A 25064-nucleotide genomic window follows, 5' to 3' on the forward strand; every position below is an offset into this window, starting at 1 on the left:
TGCCTTTGGGCACTGGTTTCCAGAACGTCCAGACATGGTTTACTCTCCCGTTTAGCTGAGCCCAAGTATCACTCCCTCTTGAGACGAATTAGGTCTTCCACATCAAGTTAATTTACCTTTTTTACCTTTGGGAATTCACTCTCCATCTATACTGCTTGCTTCTTTTTTCCAGTATTATAATTCCCAGCAACATGGAAAACTTTCTTGTTACCAGTCCCTGATTTTTGGTGATGCTGGTTTCATGCAGCAATGCTTAAGTTGTAGGAAAAGGGTTTGGGTTCATTGCAACTAAGGGATGCTGATGAAAGAACATTCCTCCTCAAAAGACACACAGCTGTTTCGCTCCAGCATGTGGTCTTGACTTGGGTGTAATCTGTTTGCATTTCTGCTCTCCGCTCCCTGGGGGAAGCAGGGTCAGTTTCCACACCCACCTCCTAAGAGCATGCTGGGACAGCTCCCCGCCTTCTCCACCAGCCTTACCATCCTTGTTCCAGCCCCACCCTCACCCTAGCATCCCCCCCACCACTCAGCATCCTCCACTTGTCAGGTGTCTCTTCCTCTCATCTCTGTGTACTTCTAGTAACTGATTGTTTGCTTATTGAGCTGAAATGAACTTCAAATGCTTTTTTAAAATTATGTCAATAAAACATGTAGCTTCAAGTGCTTCATACACTGTAAAAATCCATGACAGCATCAGCCTGTTGATTCATTTTTTTGGTCTCTTAACAACCACTCAAATCTGTGGCAACAACTCAAAGGTAGAAGATTCCAGTTACCAAGCATCAAGGCTTCCTCTGGATCTGATTCCAGGCTGAGCTCCGTTGAGCCACACAGATCTGCATCTCTTTCTCTGAGGCAGGAACCCTAAGGAACTTTCTCAGTAAATTATCAAGGACCCATCCAAGCTCCTTTGGGAAGAAACCAACCTAAGGGCAGGCACTATAACTATTTTACACACCTTGGGCCCCAACTGGCAGGGGTTTCAGCTACAGGACACTTCACATCCTGGAATCCCTATAGGCTCTCGAGAGATGGTAAACATTTAGGCTGGAGCATGAACCAGTTATACCCCGCCCCACATATTCTTCTCACAATGTAATGTAATGTAATGCTGCCACTCCTTCAACAAAAGTAGAGTCTATATTCCCTCCCCCTTGGACTTGAGCAGACCTTTGTGCTCCTTAAGCGACAGAATGGAGAGAGGGGGGATGTGACGCTGCATAACTTTTAAGGCTGGTTCATAAGAGTTAATGTGATTTCCATCTGGCTCTCTCCCCCTGCATCTGGGGAATCCTAAGCCAACATGTAATTAGTCCAGCTACCCTGAAGCTGCCCTACTGAAAAGACCAGATAGAGAGACCATATAGAGATATAGAGAGGTTATAGAACCCTCAGATCTTTCAATCTACCCAGCATCAACCGCCAGACCTGTGAGTGACTGAGGTTTCAAAGAATTCTAACCCCAGGCTTCAAGCTGCCCCGGTGAGGTGAAGCTTTCCCGCTGTGCTCTGTCTGAATCCCTGACTCACAGCATTTGGGAGCATAATGAATGATTGTTTTACATCACTAGGTTTTGGAGTAATTTGTTAAGCAACCAAAGTAATTGGAACAGGAAAGGAGGAAATTATTTGCATCTCAAACTATGAAATAGAGCCCACTGTTACAAAGGCGACTTTGCAAATATCTGATTGACTCATTTCTTGTTGATTTTATTAGTCCTTCTCTCAGGGTTATGGGATTCGCAGAAGATGCTGGGTTCATCATCAAAACCTTGGTTACCAGCCTGGGTGGGAAAAGTCAGTTCCTGGGTTGTATGTTCTTCAGCTGAAAGGGGCCTTGAGCCTCCTGGTTATTGTTACAGGTCAATGAGATTTCAAGCAAACTAGAGAAGTCTGCCCTGCCAGAGACACTGGAAGAGGCAACCCTTTTACAAAGGGGCTTCTTTATAAAATGTCTCTTTGCTAGATAATAATTGGATGCATGTATTTTAAATTGTTCCTTTAGTCAATCAACTAGGAACCTATTATGTGCCCAGTATTGGATCCTGTGGAGGATGTTTCTTTCCAGACCTCTCTATGAGTTTTAATGTTTTCAGCTGTAAGAAACAGAAACCCCAATTTAAAATGACTTTAAACAAGAGAGAAATTTCGTGCACATAACAAGGAGTCCAGAGGAGAGTAGCTCCAGAGTTGGTTCATCCAATGGCTCAACAGTGTCATCAAGGATCCAAGTCACTGCCCCCTTTCTGCTCCACCATCCTCAGTGTGTCCTGGCCAGACTAACTCTCCTCATGATCCCACAATTCCAGGCATCAACATGCAGGCATCAACAGGCACACGGGTTAATGACCGGAAGGAGAAGAGGAACTATTTTTTCTGTATCTATTTCTTGACTTAGACTATTCCTGGTTTACCCTGTGGAGCTGGACACGGGGCCCCTCTGAGGACATGGAAGGTGACCAGCAGGAAGTAGGACATGGGCAGCATCCAACAGTGTCTGCTCCAAACTCTGAATCTGGTTAGGGAAGTAGGACTAACTAAATGAGACAACGAAACTCTAGTTACTCTCTCATAGAGTATTTAAAGTTTCCCTCTTGCTGCTTCCTCCTTCCTCATTCTGAGAATGCCATAAGGCATGGTGTTTGTTCACAGTTCTTGCTACAGAGCACTCGGCTCCTTGGAGAAAATTCGTGACTCAGAGAGCTAAAAACCTAAGGCTTACTTTATCTTTTGTTCTAGATGAAGTGCGGCAGTAACTAAAGTAGCATTCCCATCTTAACTGACACTCCTCGTGACGAGAGCTGGTTGCCAACCATTGTCAATGGAAAGATAGAAAGGCCCAGGGAGGGGGAGGGGTGGGGAGGCCTTTGCCATTTATCAAGCTGTGAAGAGTGGCCGCCACTCATCTCTTGGAGCAGACCACCTTTTTGTATCTGGTACACAAGTTAAGAATGGTTTTTACATTTTTAAATGGCTGAAAAACTTTTAAACGAGAAAACCGTATGAAATTCACATTTCAGGGTCCATAAATGAAGTTTTTTGGAACACAGCTGTGCGCGTTCATTTACATATTGTCTGTGGCTGCTTTCACACTACAACGGCAAAGTTGAAGTAGCTATGGCACAGACCAAATGGCCCGTGAAACCTAACATATTTACCATCTGACCCTTTGCAGTTAAAAGTGTGCCGACCCCTGTCTTGCAGTAAAAGTCCTACTGGGGCCTCCAGGCATTGGGCCGTCAAACCGGAGCCTCCGAGCAGCCAGACCTCAGCCCACTTCCAGACAAGGCCTTCCTCCCATCTGAGCAAGAAAGGAACGTTCTGTCTAATCCATTTAGAACAGGTTTCTGGGCTTCCCTGGTGGCGCAGTGGTTGAGAATCCGCCTGCCAATGCAGGCGACAAGGGTTCGAGCCCTGGTCTGGGAAGATCCCACATGCCACGGAGCAACTGGGCCCGTGAGCCACAATTACCGAGCCTGCGCGTCTGGAGCCTGTGCTCCGCAACAAGAGAGGCCGCGATGGTGAGAGGCCCGCGCACCGCGATGAAGAGCGGCCCCCGCTTGCCGCAACTAGAGAAAGCCCTCGCACAGAAACGAAGACCCAACACAGCCATAAATAAATAAATAAATAAATTTATAGAACAGGTTTCTCAGACAGGTTGCACGTTAGAATCACCTGAGGAGCTTTTTAAACATACCAGTCTTGGTCCACACCCAGACCAATTAAATGAAAACCTCTGGGGATAGGCCCAGGCATTCGTGTCCTTCAAAAGCTCCTAGGTGATTGCCCAGTACAGTTTGAGAACCCCTGCTACAGGCTTGTTTGCCAAAGTCAGGCCTAGTTTCTGGAGCTTTCTCTAAGCAAACACCAGCACCCACCCTCAGGCAGGTGTTTTGGGACCAGGACACGAGCACCATGCTGGGGTGGAGCAGGGCAAGAAAAGGTGGAAAAACCAGCTGTGGTTAACCCCTACCGTTCATTTTCACAGGTGTACAGTCAAATGACCTCACCTGTGTACAGGTGAGTTCCTGAGGTTTCCCAGGCTGAGGAACTCTCATCACCAGGCTCTCCTGTATCCCATGCCAACTGTTGACAGAGAAAACACGGTGTCTCACGCTGACTGCCACACACTGGCTTGCTTTCCCCTACCCGAGAGGTTGCAAATAGGAGCCTGGTGTCTGCCTCACTCAGGGACGGTGTAGACGTGCACCTTTCTCCCTGGCACCAGAGATGTCCCTTCTCCTTGGCATACAGTTGAAGAAAACAAACCACGAGCTTTCTTTCCTTCACTCACTCACTCAACATATACTTACTAAGCACCAACACTACCACAAACTATAGACTTTAAGAATACATGATGAGGGGGCTTCCCTGGTGGCGCAGTGGTTGAGAATCTGCCTGCCAATGCAGGGGACACGGGTTCGAGCCCTGGTCTGGGAAGATCCCACATGCCGCGGAGCAACTGGGCCCATGAGCCACAACTACTGAGCCTGCGCGTCTGGAGCCTGTGCTCCGCAACAAGAGAGGCCGCGATAATGAGAGGCCTGCGCACCGCGATGAAGAGTGGCCCCCACTCGCCGTAACTAGAGAAAGCCCTCGCACAGAAACGAAGACCCAACACAGCCATAAATAAATAAATAAAATAAAAACACAAAGTTTAAAAAAAAATTTATAAAAAAAAAAAAAGAATACATGATGAGGGAGGACAAATTAGGAGATTGGGATTAACATAATCACACTACTATATATAAAACAGATAATCAACAAGGACCTACTGTATAGGACAGGGAACTCTACTCAGTATTCTACAATAACCTGTATGGGAAAAGAATCCGAAAAGGAATGGATATATGTACATGTATAACTGAATCATTTAGCTGTACACCTGAAACTAACACAACATTGTAAATCAACTCTACTCCAATATAAAATAAAAGTTAAATTTAAAAAAAAGAATACAATGATGAGTCAGCATCCCAAGGGAGCCCAGAGAGTAGGGAAGAGGCAGCCAAATGAAGCCAGTGCCCTACAATGCTGAAGGGCTGCTCTGTAGGAGGCCTCCAGGACTCTGAGTGGGGAAATGACCATCTCTCAAAGGGGAAGACATGCTTGGGCTGGTCTTGGAGAATTCCTTCTCAGCTGGAAGAAGGCATTTCATGTGGAGGATAGAGCACTAATAAAGACATGGTGGCTACAAAGAGAATAAGATGGGTGTGATGTAGCAGGGGAGAGGGCTGCCAAGCGGGGGCGGGAGTGGAGGCTTGAGAAGGAAGCTGGGGCTGCTTGGGGATGGTGGGTCACCAGGACCAGAGGAAACCAGCAGAGCTTTTCAGGAGAGCTTCAGAAGAAAGCCCTGGCTGGGTGTGATGCTGAATTCTGGAAGGCAGCAGGAACAAGGAGCATGCCAGTTGTTCAGAATGAGATGTGATAAGCTTCTAAACTACTGCTGTGGATGGAGTACAGAGAGAAGCCAAATCCTAGAAAAACTTCCGAAATGCAGGCTCTGGAACTTAGAGATCAATGTAATGGGCGGGGCCAGAGAGTCCCTGCCACACCCGCCCACAGCCCTCACCAACTCCCCAAGGCTTCCATCTCTCCTGCCCTTCTCTGCGGCTCTGCTCCCATTCCCAGCCAGACCAGCAGCAGAGAACACCAGAAAGGGAAATAAAAATTGCTGTTGGGGAGGAGGGTCTGTTTTTGTTTATTTGTGTTCTTTTTCATACCCGTTATGGTTGTTAAGCTCCCCCAGAAGTTCCCCTGGCTACTCTTCAAAGTGGATTTTCTGAAAATGGCTCCATGTGCTTCCCCTACCAGCCATGATTAGAGTGTGAACCTCAGGGTTGCTGCTGAGAGGCAGTACCTGTGAGCTCTGGAGTCAGAAGGGTCTGAGTTTGAACCTAGGACCTGCCACTTAACAGCTACAAACTTGGTCACATCACATAACTTCTCTAAGTCAATCTCCTCACCTGTCAAATGCATATGATAGCAGTTCCCACATCATAGGGTTGTAGTGAGGATTAAATTTGACAGCAAGATAGAATGCACAGAGCCTGGCATACAAAAGGGATTGATAGCTTTGAGTTGATATTATTATTAGCTATATTTGAGACCCCAGTGCACATTCGTTTATTCACTCATTCAAATGAATCTTAATGAATATTTGTTGAGAGCCCTCCATGTTCTGGTCATAATCCTGGACGTTGGGAATACATAAGTGAGCAAAACGTAAAGATCCCTACCCACTTGGATCATCTATATTCAGAGGAGAGAAATAAACCAAAAACAAGTAAATAAAGCAATAAATGCAATAATTACAGTTTGAGAAAGGTGAAAGTAAGTAAACAGGAAGACATCAGCAATGTGATGAGACCCTGACATGATGACAGTGGAATGAAATATTCAAGAAACTAGGAGAAGAAAAGATGGAAGTAGCAGCAGCATGGGTAGGGGCGTTAGTACAGGATGGGAGTGGCTTCATAGGCAGGGACCAGTTGGTATCAGGCCGTACAGCCCCTACTGGACTTTGTATCTTTTTTCTAAGTCAATGGGAAAGCATTAAAGGATTTCAGGCAGTGGAATGACGTGATGATTTACCTTTTTTATAAAACACTCTGACGACTGTAAAAAAGATTGAAGGAAAATAAGAGTGAAATTGGAAAATCCTGCTAGAAATCCATAGCAGATGTCCAGATAAGAGATGATGGCTAGACAAGGACGATACAGTAGAGGTAGAGCTCGGCGCCATATCTGAAATGTGCCGTGAAGTTAACGCTGACAGGGTTTACTGATTGTTTAGAGCTAGAGGGATGAGGGGAAAGGGATGAATCCAGAATGACACCTAGATTTTCGACCTGAGCAACTACGTGGGATGGTGATACTATTTACCAAAGTAGGAAACACTGCAGAAGAATCAATTTGGAGAGAAGTCCTTAGTTCCGTCTGGGAAAGTTAACGTTTGCAATGGCTTATAGGTATGTTGGTGAAGACATCTTGTATGTGTTTGTATATTTGAATCTGGAGTTCAGTGATGAGGTCAAAGCTGAAGATATAAATTAGGGAGTCATCAGCCTATTGGTGACACTGGGTAAATATGCGGATGAGACCGAGGGGTCTGGGAAGGGGTTGCCAGGAAGGCTGAAAGCAAACCAGAAGAGGGCAGATCTGAGGAAGCTAAAAGGGGCGATTGTTTGTAGCAGGAGTAGGGAGAATACACCTGTTGGATGCTGATAAGCAGTCCAGTTAGAGAAGGACAGGGAAGTGGCCATTGCATTGGCAGCATGGACGTCACCAGTGACCTGGGCAGAGCTACCTCAGTGCAGCAGTAGAGGCAGAATCCACAGAGGAACAGGCTGAGGAGCAAATGCAAGGTGACCAAGTGACAGCACAGGGCGAAGACAACTCTCCAGAAGGTTTTCAGTGACAGTGAGCAAAGAATCAGGATGGCAGGAGGATGAAGGGTCAAAAATGAATTTATTCTGTTTTGTTTTAAGATCGGAGCTATTACAGCATGTTTATATGTAAGGAAATGGATCCAGGAGAGAGAAGATGGATGCATGAAGGAAGAAGAGTTAACCACAGGAATGAAGTTGTTGAGAAGGGGAGGGATCTGGGCAAAAATGGACAGATTTCCCTCTCTATTCAGAGGGAAGATGGAAAATGTGGGTACAGGTGTGGAGAGGCTTGTAGACCGGATGGTGGGAATATGTAGGTATTTCTGCCCAAATCCTTCAATTCTCTTTGAATTATGAGGTAAGGTTTATCAGCTGAGGGGGGCAGAGGAAGACATAGAGTAGCTTTAAGAAAAGATAGTCTGAAATAACTGCTTTGGTGAGTTGAAAAGCAAACTTACTAGGGAAACATCTAGGCTGTGGTGAATGCCCATGTAAGATAAGGGGTCATGCCATTTAAATGGGAGAAAATAGCCCTGTTGTGTGATTTTTCCCAGCTACATTCAGCTGCAACAACGTGAATAATTGGGTTCAACTATAGCTGTGATTTTTCCAAGACAATGTAACAGGGGAAAGAGGGAGTGATTATGATAAACTATGGATTCTGGACTAGACAAGAAAGTAAGTGCGGCCAACGGGAGAGATAGGAATAATGACAGAGGCATAGGGTCAACGGATGTGCAGTCCCAAAGAGATCAGGGAATTCTGCAGTGTGGGTACCAAAGTAAGGGAGCCAGAAGAAGAGTAGATCATTCTCAGAGGAGGGGATCCTCAAAACCAAAATTTAGAGATGCGAGCAGTTACCGGTGACAGTGTGATCTAGGGTGTAAACAAGAGAGTGGAAGGCTGAGATGGGTTTCAGGAAGAAATCTCTGGAGATGAGGTCAAGGAACAAAGAAGCCAGGGTGTTGGTTGGATCATGCAAGTAGATGTTAAAGTCACCAATGATGACAAAGGTAGAGACGGAGAGGAAAATGCTGCTGAAGTCATCAGTAAAGGAAGGGAATGTCAGCTATGAGGAGGGACAACAGGTGGGGTAGCAAGATGGCACCAACTGTCAAGCAGGTGACTTGTTTTGGTTGTTTATTAGTTGGCTGATCGATTTTTGTTTATTTTAGGGAGGAACGAGAAGTAACTTAGTGCAAGGAGGACACCTGCTCTAGCTCCTTGCTTATCAAAATATGAGCCATCCTCTTGAAAAGTTTTCCTGGAAAACTGCTAGGAAATAGTCCAAAATGTTAGCATGGTTGTGTAAGGATACATGTTCTGATGATCTATTGATGCATAACCAACCACCCTAAAACTCAGTGGCTTAAAACAATATTTATTTTAAAATAGATAAACAACAAGGTCCTACTCTATAGCACAGGGAACTATATTCAGTATGCTGTAATAAACCCATAATGGAAAAGAATATAAAATATATATATACACATATATCTGAATCACTTTGCTGTACACCAGAAAATAACACAACACTGTAAATCAATTACACTTCAATAAAAAAAATTTTTTGGAAAACTTTTATTTTGCTCGCAAGTCTGCAATTTGGGCAGAGCTCAGCAGAGACAATTCTCTGCTCTGCTCAGTGTCAGCTGGGATGGTTCAAAGGCTGGAGGCCGGCATAATCTGAAGGCTTGTTCACTCACATGTCGGGCTGTTGTTGCCAGCTTGATCTTTAGCTGAAACTGTGACCAGAACACCTTATGACCATGGCCTCTTCTTGTGGCAGCTTAGCTTTCTTACAACATGGTGGCTGGGTTCCCAGGGTAAGTGTCCCGAAGAAAGCCAGCCAAAGCTATGTCCGCTTTTATGACTTAGACTTGCTCATCGCATAGTCTCACTTTCACCCTAGTCACAGGCCAACCCAGACTCAAGGGGATGGAGCAGAGACCCCACTTTTTCAATGGAGAAGTGTCAAGTTCACATTATTTTTTTTTAATTAATTAATTTATTTATTTATTTTTGGCTGTGTTGGGTCTTCATTGCTGCGCGTGAGCTTTCTCTAGTTGCAGCAAGCAGGGGTTTCTCTTGTTGCAGAGCTCCAGCTCTAGGCGCGTGGGCTTCAGTAGTTGTGGCACATGGGCTTTGTTGCTCCGTGGCTTGTGGGATCTTCCCGGACCAGGGATCGAACCCGTGTTCAATCCCTGCAGTGGCAGGCGGATTCTTAACCACTGCGCCACCAGAATAGGAGCTTACAAGGTGAAGTGGAAAAAAGTGGTTCTGTCTTTGGAAAATACAGTCTATCATAGTGACTATTTTTTTTCTTCTTTCACCTTGTAGTAGGATGGTGCCCAGTGATTTCAAACTTTAATGTATCTGCTTTTAACCAGAAACTTGATCACTTAAAAGTTATTACAATCTTCCCTGTTTATAGCAATGGAAATAACAAGAAATCTTTAACCAGACTTTCATTTGGGAAAGAATCGCTTGAATGGCCCCTTTCTGTTATGTAGCTGTAAAGCAAGAAGGTACACATGGTTCTGGAGAGACAAAGGACGAAGATTTTAATCTATTTGTACATCTGATTACTTTAATTTTTTGCTTGGCAAAGTCCTGGGCTCAGTTTTATAAGCAGTTAGAATTAGGCTGACCATCCCCTACATTCATTAATAAAAGGAACTTAAAAGTTATGAGAGATTTAAGCGGGCAAATTAGACAAAAGTTCAAGGAGCTTTCTGGAAAGAGGGGTATCAATACCTTGACCATTTTCCTTTAACATTCAAAGCTATTACAACAGTTTAATTGATTGGAGGGTCCCAACTGCTAAGAGAGACCAACATGGTCACCTATCCCATAAGGGAGAGAGGTGTGTGCACTGGTTACCTGGGCTCAAGACAAGAGCTTAGTGGTTCGAGAAGAGGGCAAGTGCTGAGAATAACACGGGCTGATATTAGCATCCTTCCCCAGCGAGCCTGGTACTGAAAGCTTGCACTGGGAAGACAGGTGAGTGTTTATGGTCTGGGCATCTGTGCCACTAAAGATCAGGAACACTGGGAGCCCTGATGTGCAGAGCCCGCCCTCACGACTGACACTAATCCGGCGAGACGGGCACCTTGCCCTCTCACAGCGCAGGGGACCATAGCCACACTACCATCATCAGTGCAACTGATCCCCACTGATTTGACTTCCCATGTCTGTCGTCAATGAAAAGCGAATATATTCTACATTTGTAGGTTTAGGGGCTTTCTACTCCATTTACTGATTTACTGGTGTTACCACCAGTAATGCCCTGCTTCATTTTTATCACTTTGTAAAATTTAATTTGTATTTACCCCTTTTATTATGTCTTATTATATAAAAAAAATTTAAGAATTTGTCTTCTATTCTTTTTTTTTTTTGGAGGGGGTTTTTCTGTGGTGTCCAGCATTGGTTTATAACTTTTATCATTGGTTCATGGATGTCCCTCTTTTATTTACTACATTATATAATGAACACCCAGAGTACATCATCCAGCCCCAAGATCTGAAGCATTACCAATAACCTGCATGTACCTACGTGCTCTTTCTCATCCCAGTGCCCTTCCTCCCCTACCCCGCTCCCAAGAGTGAGCACTAGCCTCAATGCGTTTTATCATCCCTTTATTTACATATATATACTTTATCATATAGCTATTTAGGCCAAAACAATATATTGTCTAAGTTTGCTTACTCTTCACCTTTAGAAAAAGATATCATATTGTATATAAAAGTCTTCTAGGACTTGCTTTTTAACTTGACATATTTTACTAATAAGTATCCATGGGGATAGATGCAGGTCCATCTGTTTTCACTGCTGTGTGACAGCCCATTGTGTGAACACAGCACAATTTATCTGTCCGTTTTCTCCATGATGGTTGCCCAGGTTGTTTCCAGTTTTTTACTGTTACACCTAGTGCTGCTGTGAACAATCTTGTACCTCCCGGTGACCATGTATGAGAGTTTCTCTCAGATGTGTGTCTGGGAGCAGAATTGGTGGTGTGACACGCAAATATTCAGCTTTACAAGAGAATGCCAAATAATTGTCTTCCAATACTGGGTATTGTCAGATTTCCTAATTTGTGTCCATCCAATGGATGTGCAAATCCACGGTGGAGTGGCTTTGCATTTCCCGCAATGCTGGTGATGCTGAGCTTCCGTTCATGTATTTATTAGTTATATGTGTATTTCCTCTTTTGTGCAGTGGCTGTGCATGTTTTCAGATACTGTGCTTTTTTTCCTAGATAAACCTTATTGCTTAGAATAGTTTTAGGCTTACAGAAAAATTGCAATGATAGTTCAGAGCTCCCCTACCTACCTCGCCCAGTTTTCCCTGTAATTAACATCTTACGTTAGTAAGGTTCATTTGTTACAATTAAAGAACCAATATTGATATTTTATTACTAACTAAAGTCCATATTTTATTTAAATGTCCTTTGCTTTTACTGAATGTCATTTTTCTGCTCCAGGACCCCCTCCAGGATACCACATTACATTTATAAGTCATGTCTCCTTAGGCTGCTCTGAGCTGTGACAGTTTCTCAGATTCTCCTGGTTTTTGGAGATCTAGACAGTTTTGAAGAATACAGGCCAGGTACTTCATAGACTATGCCTCAATTAGAATTTGTCTGATGTTCTTCTCTTGATTAGACTGGGGTTATGTAACTTGGGAAGGAAGATCACAGAGATAAAGTGCCATTCTCATCACATCTTATCAAGGGTACAAACTATCAACATAACTATCACTGCTGATGTTGAACTGGATCACCTGGCCGAGGTAGTGTTTGTCAGTTTTCTCCAATGTAAAGTTACACTTTTCCCCTCTTTTCATAGTGTACTCTTTGGATGAAAGTCCCTATACATGGCTCACACTTAAGGAGTAGGGAGTGTGGTAGACTGAATAATGGCCTCAAATATTGGGTTGGCCAAAAAGTTCGTTCGGGTTTTTCATGCGATATGAAAAACCCGAACGAACTTTTTGGCCAACCCAATATATTCACATCCTAATCCCCAGAACTGTGACTATTACCTTATATTGCAAAAGTGATTTTGCAATTGTGATTAAAGATATTGACATGGGGAAATGATCTTCGATTTTCTGAATAGATCCTAATTGCAATCATAAGTGTCCTTATAAGAGGGGGGCAGAGGGGGATTGACACAGAAGCGGAGAAAGCAATGTGACCATAGAGGCAGAGCCTGGAGTAACTCGACCAGCAGTTTACCAGCAGCTGCAAGATGCAAAGAATGGATTATCCCCTAGAGCCTCCAGAAGAAGCACAGACAGACACCTTGATTTTGGTCCAGTGATCCCGATTTTGGACTTCTGGCCTCCACAACTGGAAGAGAAGAGATTTCTGTTGTTTTAAGTTACCAAGTTTACGGTAATTTTTTTACCACAGACACAGGAAACTAATACAAGGAGTTATGTTTGTTAGCTATGTCCCTGAGGGTGGAGTATCTACATAAATTACTTGGAATTCTGCACAGGAGTTTTATCTCTTTACCCCCATTTATTTATTTAATCGATTATTTATGTTACGATGGCCTCATAGATATTTATTTTATACTTTGGGTTACAATCTAAAGTTGTTCCACATTCTTTTTAAAGACAGAATGGGGACTTCCCTGGTAACGCAGTGGTTAAGAATCCACCTGCCAATGCAGGGGACACGGGTTCGAGCCCTGGTCCGGGAAGATCCTACATGCCACGGAGCAACGAAGCCCGTGCGCCACAACTACTGAAGCCCATGCGCCTAGAGCCCGTGCTCCACAATGAAGAGTAGCGAGCTCCCACTCGCTGTGACTAGAAAAAGCCCGCACACAGCAACGAAGACCCAACACGGCCAAAAATTAATTAATTAATTTTTTTTTTTTTAAAGACAGAATGTCCTTCTCTGTGTAACCCACCCCATCTACAGGTGCCACATGAGAAGGTTCTAGTGACTAGATGGGGATTTGGAAGGTGAGTTTGTCCAACATTGTGACTGTGGCCTGAGGGCTGGGTGGGCAAACTTTGAAACAGATACAGAGTTAATAAACTCTCCATTAAAGCAATAATGCCAGAGACAAATTGACTCATGCACATACAAACTAGATTTTGCACAGAAATGAATAAATGGATAGGTGATATCTGTCAGATATTTGTCAATCCTTTTCAATAATATATCAAGGAACTTGATATTTAAGAAGAAAAATGAACTCAGGTCTTGGCTGATGTCACTGATGGTTTGTCGTCACCCTGGCCTAAGCAAGCACAGCAGCTGCAGGCTGCTTTCTTCACAAACACCTCAAGGAAGCCACTTCACACCCTTACTTAGTTCTCACTCAGAGAATTTTATGCTCCTTACAGACAAGGGTTTCCTGTTCTCAGCAGAAGTCTCTTCTGCTTTAATTCCACCTCTCAGCCTGAGAGAGAGAGAGCAGGTGTGTTTTCAAAAAGTTTTTCAATGCCCTAATTAGGTTGGGGGCAAGGAGGGTTGCAAAGGCAGTGGTCCTTGAGGGAAGGGTGAGGAAAAGGACCCTTGTCTCAGGACTAGACACACAGGTCTTTAGTTTCCTTCCAGTGCTGTTAGTTTGCTGGAAACAAGCTTGTCAAGTCAAGAACATGCTTCTCAAGGAAGGAGGAGATCATGGTCCATTCTCCAGGGGTTAAGGAGACAGCCTGTGGTGTAGGACTGCCCTGGGTTTTAGTTTGGGCTGTACCTCTTACTGCCGTGTGACCTTTGGCAAGTTAACTCCCTGGGTCCCATTTTTCTCATCTGTAAAGTAGAGACCACATCGATGTCACAGGTCATGTGAGGACCAGACAGGATCAATGATTACACAGAACATGGCAGAGCACTACAACCACCACTGCTATTATTATTGTGGTGATTTTGTTATTATTTCTTACTATTATTTAGTAAAATCATAAGAATAGCAAAGGCTCTGGAGTCAGAAAAAGTTGGTTTTAAATCCCAGCTCCACCACTATAACCCTGGGGCAAGTTATTTAACTCTCTGCCTCAATTTCTCCATCTGTAAAATGGGGAATATCCCATAGGATTGTTAGGAAGATTAAACTTAAATACAATTAAATTAGAAGATGCATGTAAGGCACTGAACACGGTGCTTAGCACATTGAGTGAACTCAATAATGTGAACTATTATTATCATATTAGTGTCGTGTACTCTACATCATACCTATCAATGTGCATTGGTCTCACTTTGGCCACAGTTCCTAAGGGCCTGCAAGCACAGCCCCAGGTCCTGAGCTGATTTAACCAGACCTGGCAGTATATTAGTGGCCCAATAATTTAAGGCAGTGAGAACAATTTGGGAGCCCACCTGTGCAGTGGGTGAAGGAGGTAGGAGGGTGGGCTGACAAATTGTTCTCACTGTCTTAAATATCATAGCCACAAGTTGCAATCTGCAATCTCCCCTGTAAGTCCAAACAGGAGCCCTCAGGCCAGCAATCCACCTTCTGCCTTGCGTTTCTGAGTATACCCTTGGGGAGGCTAAAATGGACCCCCAACACATAGCGCTTGGGCCCTGACTCATTGCCTATCATGCACTAGCCACGTTCCCTACCTCGGGAGCCTGGCACATTCTACCTTTACCCTCACCCGCTGGCTAACGCCCTGCTTTGCCTCCCACATTACAACTAGGCCCTAGAGCTAGAGCCCTGCTCAGAATCCCCCAGTGCTGTCACCTCCGTCATCCCCCCATGGATACTGGCACAGACTGGCTCACTCTGAAGGTCACTCTAAGGTGCCCTCTAAGATTCTGACATCCCAAATACCACCCAACTGTCCAATCCTCTATCCCTAGCCCACTCCTCTAGCTGACCCCTTCTCTGCTGCTAGGCTGCTTGATTCACAGCTGAGGCACTGGAGGCTAGCCATTACCTCATTTTACCCCCATAGCAACTCTTCAATTGTCTTATTTCACAGATAAGGAGCCCCAGAGATATTCAGAAATTTGCCCAATGTCATGTGACTAATAACTTCCAAAGAACTTGAGCTCCCCTGACCTCTAGTTCAGGGCCCGCTCGGCTTCCTGTGTCACGGATCCAAATCTCAGGAGAGCCAGCTCCCTAATTTTCACTTTGGATGAAAACCCAACTTTAAAGTCTTGGCAGGCATCACTCTTCCTGACTCCCAGGCATTTGGCATTGGTTGGTGTATGTTTCCAGAGATATTTTTCTGCCTGGAGGAAAAAAAGAGGGAACATGTTTCTGTTTGACTAAAAAACATGTAATCCCAAGGACTCCACACATTTTTAAGACTTCAAATAGCATACAGACCTGAGCAACTGGGAGAGACAGGAAAGTACTGAGTTTGGTGGAAACATATAAATTTTATTGCAGAGGGGCCCTTTAGGATATAAGTGCTGTTAACATGATCCCCAGAGGAGGGGAAAGGGATTTACCAAGGCTCTCCCAGCTCAGTGGTGCTCTGTATTTCAGAGGACCTGGAGGGCTTTGTGTCTCAGAAGTCAGAAGTTTTGCCCTGGAGTCCCGTATGTGCATATGTAGGCACAATGGAATTAGCCCCAGGGGCCTTAAAAGCCACTTTCAACATTGTCAGGAGTCTTTGCTATGACAAAGTCTCCAACACTTGAGTCTGGAGGAAGAGATGTCCTCCTAGCCCTCATCACCACTAGAAATGACCTTGTTAATTTAATTGTTTGCAGGTAGGTACTTCCAGGTATGTTCCATGGGGTCAAGGACATTGATTGTTCACTGCTGGATCCCCAGCTCCTACAGTAGTGTTTGGCATATGGCAGGTAATCAGTATATATTCTTTGAGTGCCTATATTATAGTCTCTAGTTCGGACCTTCTGTATTAGCTACCAGCAAGACAAAGGGCACTGTGCTCTTATTGTTCATGGGGTGGGGAAAGCCAGGTGGCCAGCCTCAGTCAACTGCCCAGTGGTCAGAGGTTATTGCCAGGTGTGGCCAGCATGGGGAGGGGGTGGTCAAGGGCATCTACCCTACTCATATCTCTACCCAGTGTTTTTGATATTTAGTTGTTCGCTTTTAATAACAAGTATTATAATGAATTTCTTTGCCAAATGGCCCATCTCATTAACTCTACCAAATATATTTTTTATCCAAACCTTAGCTATAAGTAATAACTGTTACTATTGGCCATATCATTTATTGATTGACCACCACGCATATGCCATGCATTTATTGCCTCATCAAGTTTTTAAAGCAAGTATTAGATTTGTATTGTTATCCTTATTTTCTTGATGAAGAGACTTAGGCGTGAAGAAGCTGTATGGCCTAGGGCATACAGCTGTTAAGCAAAGGACACAGATGTGAATCAAGTGAATCCAAAGCCCCTGTTCTTGACCTCCATGCCATCCTGCCTCCACAAGGCCACAAAATAAGTGAACTGTTTTTTTTCCTCTATGTCAAAACTCTGCCAGGAAAGACATCCAACCCAAATTCTCCTGTCAGACCTGAATTATTCAGTGATTTGTTAGTAAACAGCAAAATTGACTTTCTGCGTTGACGGGGTCGCTGAGGTCATTTCTTCCTGGTGTACTATCGGAATCAGATCAGAACAGCTAAAGTGGTGATCAGCCACGGCAACCCTTAACCACCTGAGAATAATACAGGTGGAAGCAGCACAATGAAAGGAAACTGTGTTTTTCATCAACTTGTGCTCTTCCCTCTATGGGCCTGCCCTCCCTTCTCTCACCTGTCTTGGGAAGACATGAGCATAGATGAAATAATTTACAAGAGTGTTCCAGAGCTCTGGGAAGGTGCCATTTCTAAGGCCCCTGAGATAATCATTAATCATCTTAATGAAACTCTTATTAGGTTATGTGTCCATTACTCTACCCAGGAAGGACCAAGGCCCACCCAGATTTCTTCCTGATGATATCTTAAATTACAATTGTATTGTGGCTCCTGGCATCCTTCAAAGAAGTGGTTCTCCTGTCAGGATGAAAAAAAGAAAAGCTGCTCTCTCCTGTTAGATATCTGGTTTCCTATATAAGCTTGCAGGGGCTGTTGTTCCACCCAGCGTCCCTCTCTTTGATCTTCAGACCTCACCAGGTCAACCATCACACAAACTCCCAAGACCACACCATCCTCGTCCCACTGGAGGGGAATGAGCCTGGGACTCCATAATAGGAGGGCCATGGTCCTGACTGATTCAGGAAGGAACAAGGTCTTCCAGGGTCCATATTCTAGAGAAGGGTTTTATACGCATCCCAAATTCCACCCCCTCAGAAGAGCCTCCCCACGCCATTTTCTAGTAGCTGCCTCAGTTCCCTGAGGCATGCAATAGTCCGCAGCTTTCCATCAGGGCTGACAGTCCAAAATCGATCTCTCATCTGCTCCACTGGCAGAGCACTCCATTTTGGGTGCCAAGAAAGTGGTACTTTAGCTGAGGGAGGTCAAGCGGAAAGGAAAAGATACATAACTGCAGCTGCACTGAAGCATGACATCAGGGTCTGGAAACGGAAAAAGGCATGAGACGGAGAAAGGGGAGGGATGTTTGTTTGGAAACCATCTCACAAGGTCCAAATTAAACAAGCTGTTCTTTCAAGTCCACTTTCCATCTCTGCCCCATCTCTCTACTAATTCTTACCTCTTCTACGAGCTCTCTCCCTCAACCCAATATCTCACTTCTATCAGGGTCTAGGGAATTCTTCCTGATCCTCCAGGGCTTGAAAGGCCCACATAAACCTAGTATCACCTGCCCCATTTAAAAGTGTCAAGAACAGATCAAGTTCCACATCTTCTCTTTGAAGTCTTTCCTGAACATTGCAGCCACCTCTAGTTTCCCTCCATCCTCACCAGTCTTGGAACTTACTGACTGGATCATCCATTTGAGCATTTGAGCCTCTATTTAGCCCAAGAAAGACTATAGCTCTTACATCTTGACGATTCTCAGATTGTTTCATGTAAGTATCTTATCTTCCCGGGAAAACTGCAAGCACCTTGGAGTCTCAGACTCGGTCGTGTAATCCTTTTGTATGTGCTACTGTGTACCTTCATGGTTCTGAATACATAGGAGTATTTAATTTATGAAGCTGTATGAGCTAAAGAGAATTAAAGGAAGGCACACAGGAAAACATGAAGCCACTGGGCATTCATGAGGAAAATGGCTAGTGGCCTCCAGTTTCAGGTGAGTAATGCCTAGGATGGGCCCAAGGTGTGTGCCAGAATGACACACACAGGGTCCACTACCTGTAAAAACAGGTAAGTTGACAAAGCGTTCCAAGGTTGGACTGAGCTCCTGCACGTAGAGAGGGAAAAGGAGGGAGATCCATACTTCATTTGGACAAAGACTCAACACCAAACCATAAGCCAAGCCAGGCTACCAAAATGGTAAAAGCTTCCCTAGAATAGGTGCCAGGTTCACGGGACTTGTAGCCCATTAGTCCAATTTTGTACTATTTTACATCTCCGTGGTTACTCCATTTTCAAGGAACATCGGCTTTTACCTCAACCACTGCCTATGTTGAAACAAAAGGTAATTCATCAACTTGCCTAATCGAACGAAGTAAGTCAGAGGTAGCCCTGGGAATTTAACTTACAGCTCTCGAATTTCAGGTCTAATCCCTAGAATTGGAACTATGCTTCCATGTTCACTCACTACCACATGTGAACTCTATGAGGACATTGTTTTCCGATGGCTTCCCCAGCAGATATTAGCAAGAATTAATTTTCTAGCCACTTTACAAATGGGAGAAATAAACAAGCTGAGAAAAGATAGAACTCACCGGAGTGGCCAGCGTGAGGTCAATGGTGGACTCTCTGTAGTGTCTGTCAGAGCTGGGAGCAACTTCAGTTTCATTGGCCGGGAGTCCAAGGCCCCAGGAGATGGCATGACCTCCCCAAGGTCACACAACTTGATCACTGTGTTCCTGGAGCTGGTGCTTCAGTCTCCTAACTCCCAGTCCAGGTTTCCTCAGTATACCAAGAAGAAAAGATTGCAAGGAATAAAAAAGTGAGGTACAAAGTTTGTGGTAAAACTTGATGGGGGAGAGGGACAATGTCCTTTAGTGCTCATTAAGAACAGCAAAAAAAAAAAAAGAAAAAAATGTCCACAGAACACCTAGAGTTGGTCGAGCAGTTCATAGTTGCCAAAAGAATAAGGAGCACCAGACCCAGTGTATTCATTTGCTAGGGCGCATAACAAATACCACCGACTGGATGGCTTAAACAATAGAAATGTATTTCCTCCCAGTTCTGGAGGCTAGAAGTCTGATATCGAGGTGTCAGCAGGGTTGGTTTCTTCTGAGGCCTCTCTCCTTGGCTTGTGGATAGCCGTCTTCTGCTTATGTCTTCACGTGGTCTTTCCTCTGCGCATCTGTCCTAATCTCTTCTTATAAGGACACCAGTCATATTGGATTAGAACCCACCCATATGATCTTATTTAAATTTAATCTCCGCTTTAAAGGTCCTGTCTCCAAATATAGTCACATTCTGAGGTACTGGGGGTTAGGATTTCAACATGTGAATTTGAGGGGGACACAACTCCATAATATGGACGCAAATCCATAACACCCACTAACATTTTATTCTGAAGGTACTCATGGACAGTTGTCCAAATTCTCCTCCTCCTGCAAACTAGATTTGAACTAGTGGGGTAGGACCTTGACCTAGAAGCTACACTGAGGCTGGGGCCCCTCAGTCCAGCCACCAGAGGAGGACAGAGGGACTCGCTGAAGAGTCACACGCCAACCCTTCAGGAGCTACTCCTCTGAATCGTTGCATACACTCTTGTCGGATTCTCCTCACCCATCTCCACAGATGTCCACATGCAAATACAGAATAAACAGAAGACTCTAAAAGCAATGGGGGGCTTCCCTGGTGGCGCAGTGGTTGAGAATCTGCCTGCTAATGCAGGGGACACGGGTTCGCGCCCTGGTCTGGGAAGATCCCACATGCCACGGAGCAACTAGGCCCGTGAGCCACAACTACTGAGCCTGCGCATCTGGAGCCTGTGCTCCACAACAAAAGAGGCCACAATAGTGAGAGGCCCGCGCACCACCATGAAGAGTAGCCCCCACTTGCCGCAACTACAGGAAGCCCTAGCACAGAAACGAAGACCCAACATAGTAATCAATCAATAAATAAATAAATCTTAAAAGCAATGGGGTCCTGCCTCTAGTCCATTCACGTGGAACAGAACTTTGGGGTTAAAGAGTGAGAGGCAGATACAAATGAGGTGAATATTCTGCTGTGGCCCTGGCCTGGGCCCAAACGAGCAGTGCCCTGCGGTTAGTCAGGCTGCGGCCAACCCAGACAGCCTACAAGGAGCGGGCATGCCAGGGGCAGGGCCGTATCTCCCTCCTCTGGCTTCACACTTTCTTCACATTCTCCCCACATCTGCAGCCGTTTCCTGCAGGCAAATCTGTTGCCTATGTTTGGAAAGCCACTGAAGCAAAGATCAAAACAACATCCAGATTGGTAGGGAATGCCGTTTGAAGTCTTGAAAATAGTTGGTCTTCTGATTCTATAAGAAACTGGCCATAAAGATGGCACAGAAACTGTATCACTCAAAGTGTGTGTGACTTTTTTTTAAATGCAGGCCACGGGGGCTATGCTATGAATCTTGCCCCATATGTGGGGCACAGGGACAACAAAGTTCAAAGTAAGATCAAAACCACTCCTCTAACCTTGCCTGGATACACCTGACCATTTGCAAATGAGCCTTGTCTACCTATAAATGTGCAAGTCTTTATGACTAAGATGGAACTTTGGTTACTTGTGGTACCTTGGCCCACATTTGTCAGAGGAACTAGATAATATTGGACACAAAGCAAAATGCCAAAACCCACCCACATCTTTCATATTCACACTGCCTTTCCATTAGAGGGCTTTCCTTAACAAAGTTGGTGGGGCAGGCCAATCACACAAGATGCCCTCACATTAGTTAAGGTGTCTCTTCAGAGCCTGATGCCCCCCTGCTTCCCATTGATGAGTCAGCAGTAGCCAGCCCCCGGGACTTTTGTTTTGTTTTTTTGGGGGGGGCTTCGTTGGGTCTTCGTTGCTGCACACGGGCTTTCTCTAGTTGTGGCGAATGGGGGCTACTCTTTGTTGCGGAGCGCAGGCTTCTTGTTGCGGTGGCTTCTCTTGTTGTGGAGCACGGGCTCTAGGTGAGCGGGCTTCAGTAGTTGCGGCACACGGGCTTCAGTAGTTGCGGCACGTGGGCTCTAGAGCTCAGAATTTGTGGGGCACAGGCTTAGTTGCTCCATGGCATGTGGGATGTTCCCAGACCAGGGCTTGGAGCTGCGTTCCCTGCATTGGCAAGCGGATTCTTAACCAATGCGCCAGCAGGGAAGTCCTCTCTGGGACTTTTTATGGGCCTGGAACCAAGCACTGCCTTCATGGAAACCATGACATGTTCAGGGAATAGCAAATGGTTCCCCACGCCTGGCACTTCAGGTGTGTTTTGCTTTGTAGCAGGTGAAACTTTCCTCTCAATGTCCAACTACACATAAACCCCAAAGAGGGCTGATTAACCAGGTGCACAGTATATAGGAATTTATAAATTAGAAAAGCCAAAGTTCATATAAGGAAAACAAACCATAAACGGAATACAGAAATAGAAAATGTGCTCTTATTTGTAAGGACTCAGCAGATGCACAGTAAAAAGTGAGTGAATGAATAATCTTGACTAGCTAGTCCCACACTGGTCCCCATCCTCCATGGGAAGGAGGGATGCCCATGGGGCCTTCCTCCCCTTGCAGCTGGGTTACCAGAGGCCACTCCACAGGCTGCTCAGGTGCATGAAGGAAGTCAACTCCCTATTTCTTGAATGTGAGGGTTTTTTCTGCTGGAATGTCAATGATAATAATTAATATACATATTGGTTTAATAAAAAAGGTTAGTTCCCCCACAAACACATAATCAAAACAAAATTTGGTGCCAGAATAGAGAATCAAAGGAGCTCTAATATAAATGCAATTAGACATCCCCATGACACTGGCAGCTTTCATAGCAACAGAATGCTAATTGTTCTGCAGAAAGAGAACAAGGCAGATAAGCATCTTTGGTGTGACCTTAGGGCTCTTTTTTAATTCATTAAGGAAAGGCCACTCACTGGCCAAACTCTGATTTATTATCCTAATTAGGGAAAAGGTCCAACCCTTGACACTCTGTAGCCTTAAGGAATGAACAGGGCAGGATGAATCAACCCAACCTGCCAGGATAACAAACCAAAGAAGAGATCAGGATGTGGGAGAGGTTTAAATGTAACCTCCACAGCCTAGATGAGGATGGGAAGTCCCAGCCTTGTACAGGAACTGGCCAGAGACAGGTGAGGAGAACATTCTACCAGGGCTGCACTTCCTGCTGCACCCAGCCCAGGTTCCCAGGATATACAGATGAGGTAGACAGCACAGCCCCAGCCCTGCCCTTGTGGAAATGACAGTCCTTCTGGGAAGAGGAGACTAATATCCATGGAACTATCAGAAAACAATTCAGACTGTGCGAAAGGAAGTACTGAGTAGAAGCCCATGTATCCCATCCCGGAAATGCAGAAAAGGGAGGAATGGGGTGGCCCAAGGGAGCCAGAGGAGGGGGAGGACTTAAGCTTGATGCTTAAGGGATCAGATAAGGACTTCCTGCAGCAAGTAAGAGCATCTGGAATGGGAGAAGGGAAAAAAGGGGGAGAAAAAGATTTTTTTCAGAAAATGGAGTCACTTCTAAAGAGTTGGTGGGATTTTCTATGGGTTTTCATGGGTTATGAACTATAGAAATCTCATGCATGTCTGACTCTCTTTCTCTCTCTCTCTCGTGTTGACATGGATTTTATCCAGTTATGAAACCAGAAGGCATCATTCTGTAATCAACACTTTCAGGAGCATAGAGACAGACCTTTGAGGGAGCTCAGAGTCATTTAAAAATTATCATTAGTCAATAAGGGTGACTCTCCACAACTCTTCAAAGGCAGGTAGATCAGGTAGGAGGGGATCATGATTCATTTTTCCTCACACCAGAAACCAGGCTCCCTGGCCAGGTAGGACACAGCCTCTGACTTCTCCAGAGCCATTGACCAAGACTTTCTGGTGGGTTTGACGAGCTTGCTCAGCCCGCCCTCTCCTAAAGCCTGCTGGGACTTACTGTAAAGGGTGCAGCTCCGGAACAGAGTGCCTCATCAACTCTGGGAACTTGAGAATGAGGCATCAAAGCCAGAATCCACTGCACCCTTCACCCACCTTCCACAGGACTTCTTTCCCTAAGTGTCTCATAGTTTCAAATGTAGGTCCCAGAAGGTTGGCCACACCTGAGGATAAATCCTGAGGAGTTGAGTGATCTGCCCAAGGTCACAGAGCTAATGCCTATCAGACTGAAGAGAGGAGAAGCAGAGAAAGAATAGCTGGGGCCAACCAGAAAGCAGAAATATGACTTCCTCTTGGCCTCTTGAGAGAAATTACTCATCCTTGTCATCCTTCTCTTCCCAGCAGCCTTCTTCCCTGGGGCTATCTGTCATGTGACTTTGGTCTCTGGAGCTCTGCCCCACTCAGGACAAGGGACCTCAGTTCAAATGCTGCCTTAGGAAGCCATAGGTGTCTACTTTACTTCGTCAGTTGAACAGGCCCCAAATGTACCATCAAAATGTCAGATTGTTGGGTGACCAACCATCCCGGTTTGTCTGAGACTATCCCAATTTTAGCATGGAAATTTCTGCCTCCTGGGAAACCCCTGAGTCCCAAGCAAACTGGAATGGTTTATCACCCTCCCAGTACACCCTAAACAGGAGCACTCTTCAAAGGGGTCTCATTAAACATCTAAAACCAAAGGTTTTAATACATATGGGAGATACTATGGTCTACAGTTGACTAGCTAGAACATTGGAGTGAAGTTTTAAGACCAAAGAGACTTTTACCTCTGCCAGTTTCAGTTTGAAACTTTTCAGACTTTGAATCAGTTATCCAGGGTCCTCTGAGGACTCCTGCTGAGGGGTCTACACACTCTAATTTGCTCACTAGCCTAATAGGGAAGGAGAAACCACTAGGGAATCAGTCTGTGGTAGAGGGCCAGTTGGGGCTTTGACATGTGCCTGAAACACATTTGGACTCCCTGTCTGCTTTTTAAGACATCCCAATCCAGTCTTCTTCCTGGACTGGAATTTGTTCCGCTTTTTTCCTCCCCCAGTTTCCCCTCTCCTATGCTCCCATATCTCTCTGTATATCCCTTCCATAGACCATGTTGTTTTCATGAGCATATAGTTATCGATTTGGCTTGTCTATCTCCCTACAAACCTTGAGCTCAGTACTAACCACTCCTGTTCAGCACCATGTCCTTGGCACCTAGAAAAGAACATGTCAAAAAGAAGTCCTCAATACGTGTCCCTTGAAAAAGAAATGTTCAAGAGAAGGAGAAGGGCATTTTCATTAGACTTTGGACACAGTGAATGCTCTCTCTACATATTTTTTCATTTCCTTCTTCACTATTATATTTTTTTTTAGATAAATGGATGCACGCATGATCACCCAGTATGAATCTGAGCACACAGTGGGTTCACTTTTGAGCTTTTTTCCAGGAGTTGTTCCAGTACATTTTGATCTTTCCAGACTTTTAAGACATCATTCCTCAGGACAATTGGGTAAGAAAAAGAAATAAAAGGCATCCAGATTGGACAGGAAGAAGTAAACTATCTGTATTCCCAGATGACATGATCTCTTGTATAGAAAATCCTAAGA

This window comes from Balaenoptera acutorostrata, chromosome 12 (assembly GCF_949987535.1).
Source record: "Balaenoptera acutorostrata chromosome 12, mBalAcu1.1, whole genome shotgun sequence".
Lineage (NCBI taxonomy): Eukaryota > Metazoa > Chordata > Mammalia > Artiodactyla > Balaenopteridae > Balaenoptera > Balaenoptera acutorostrata.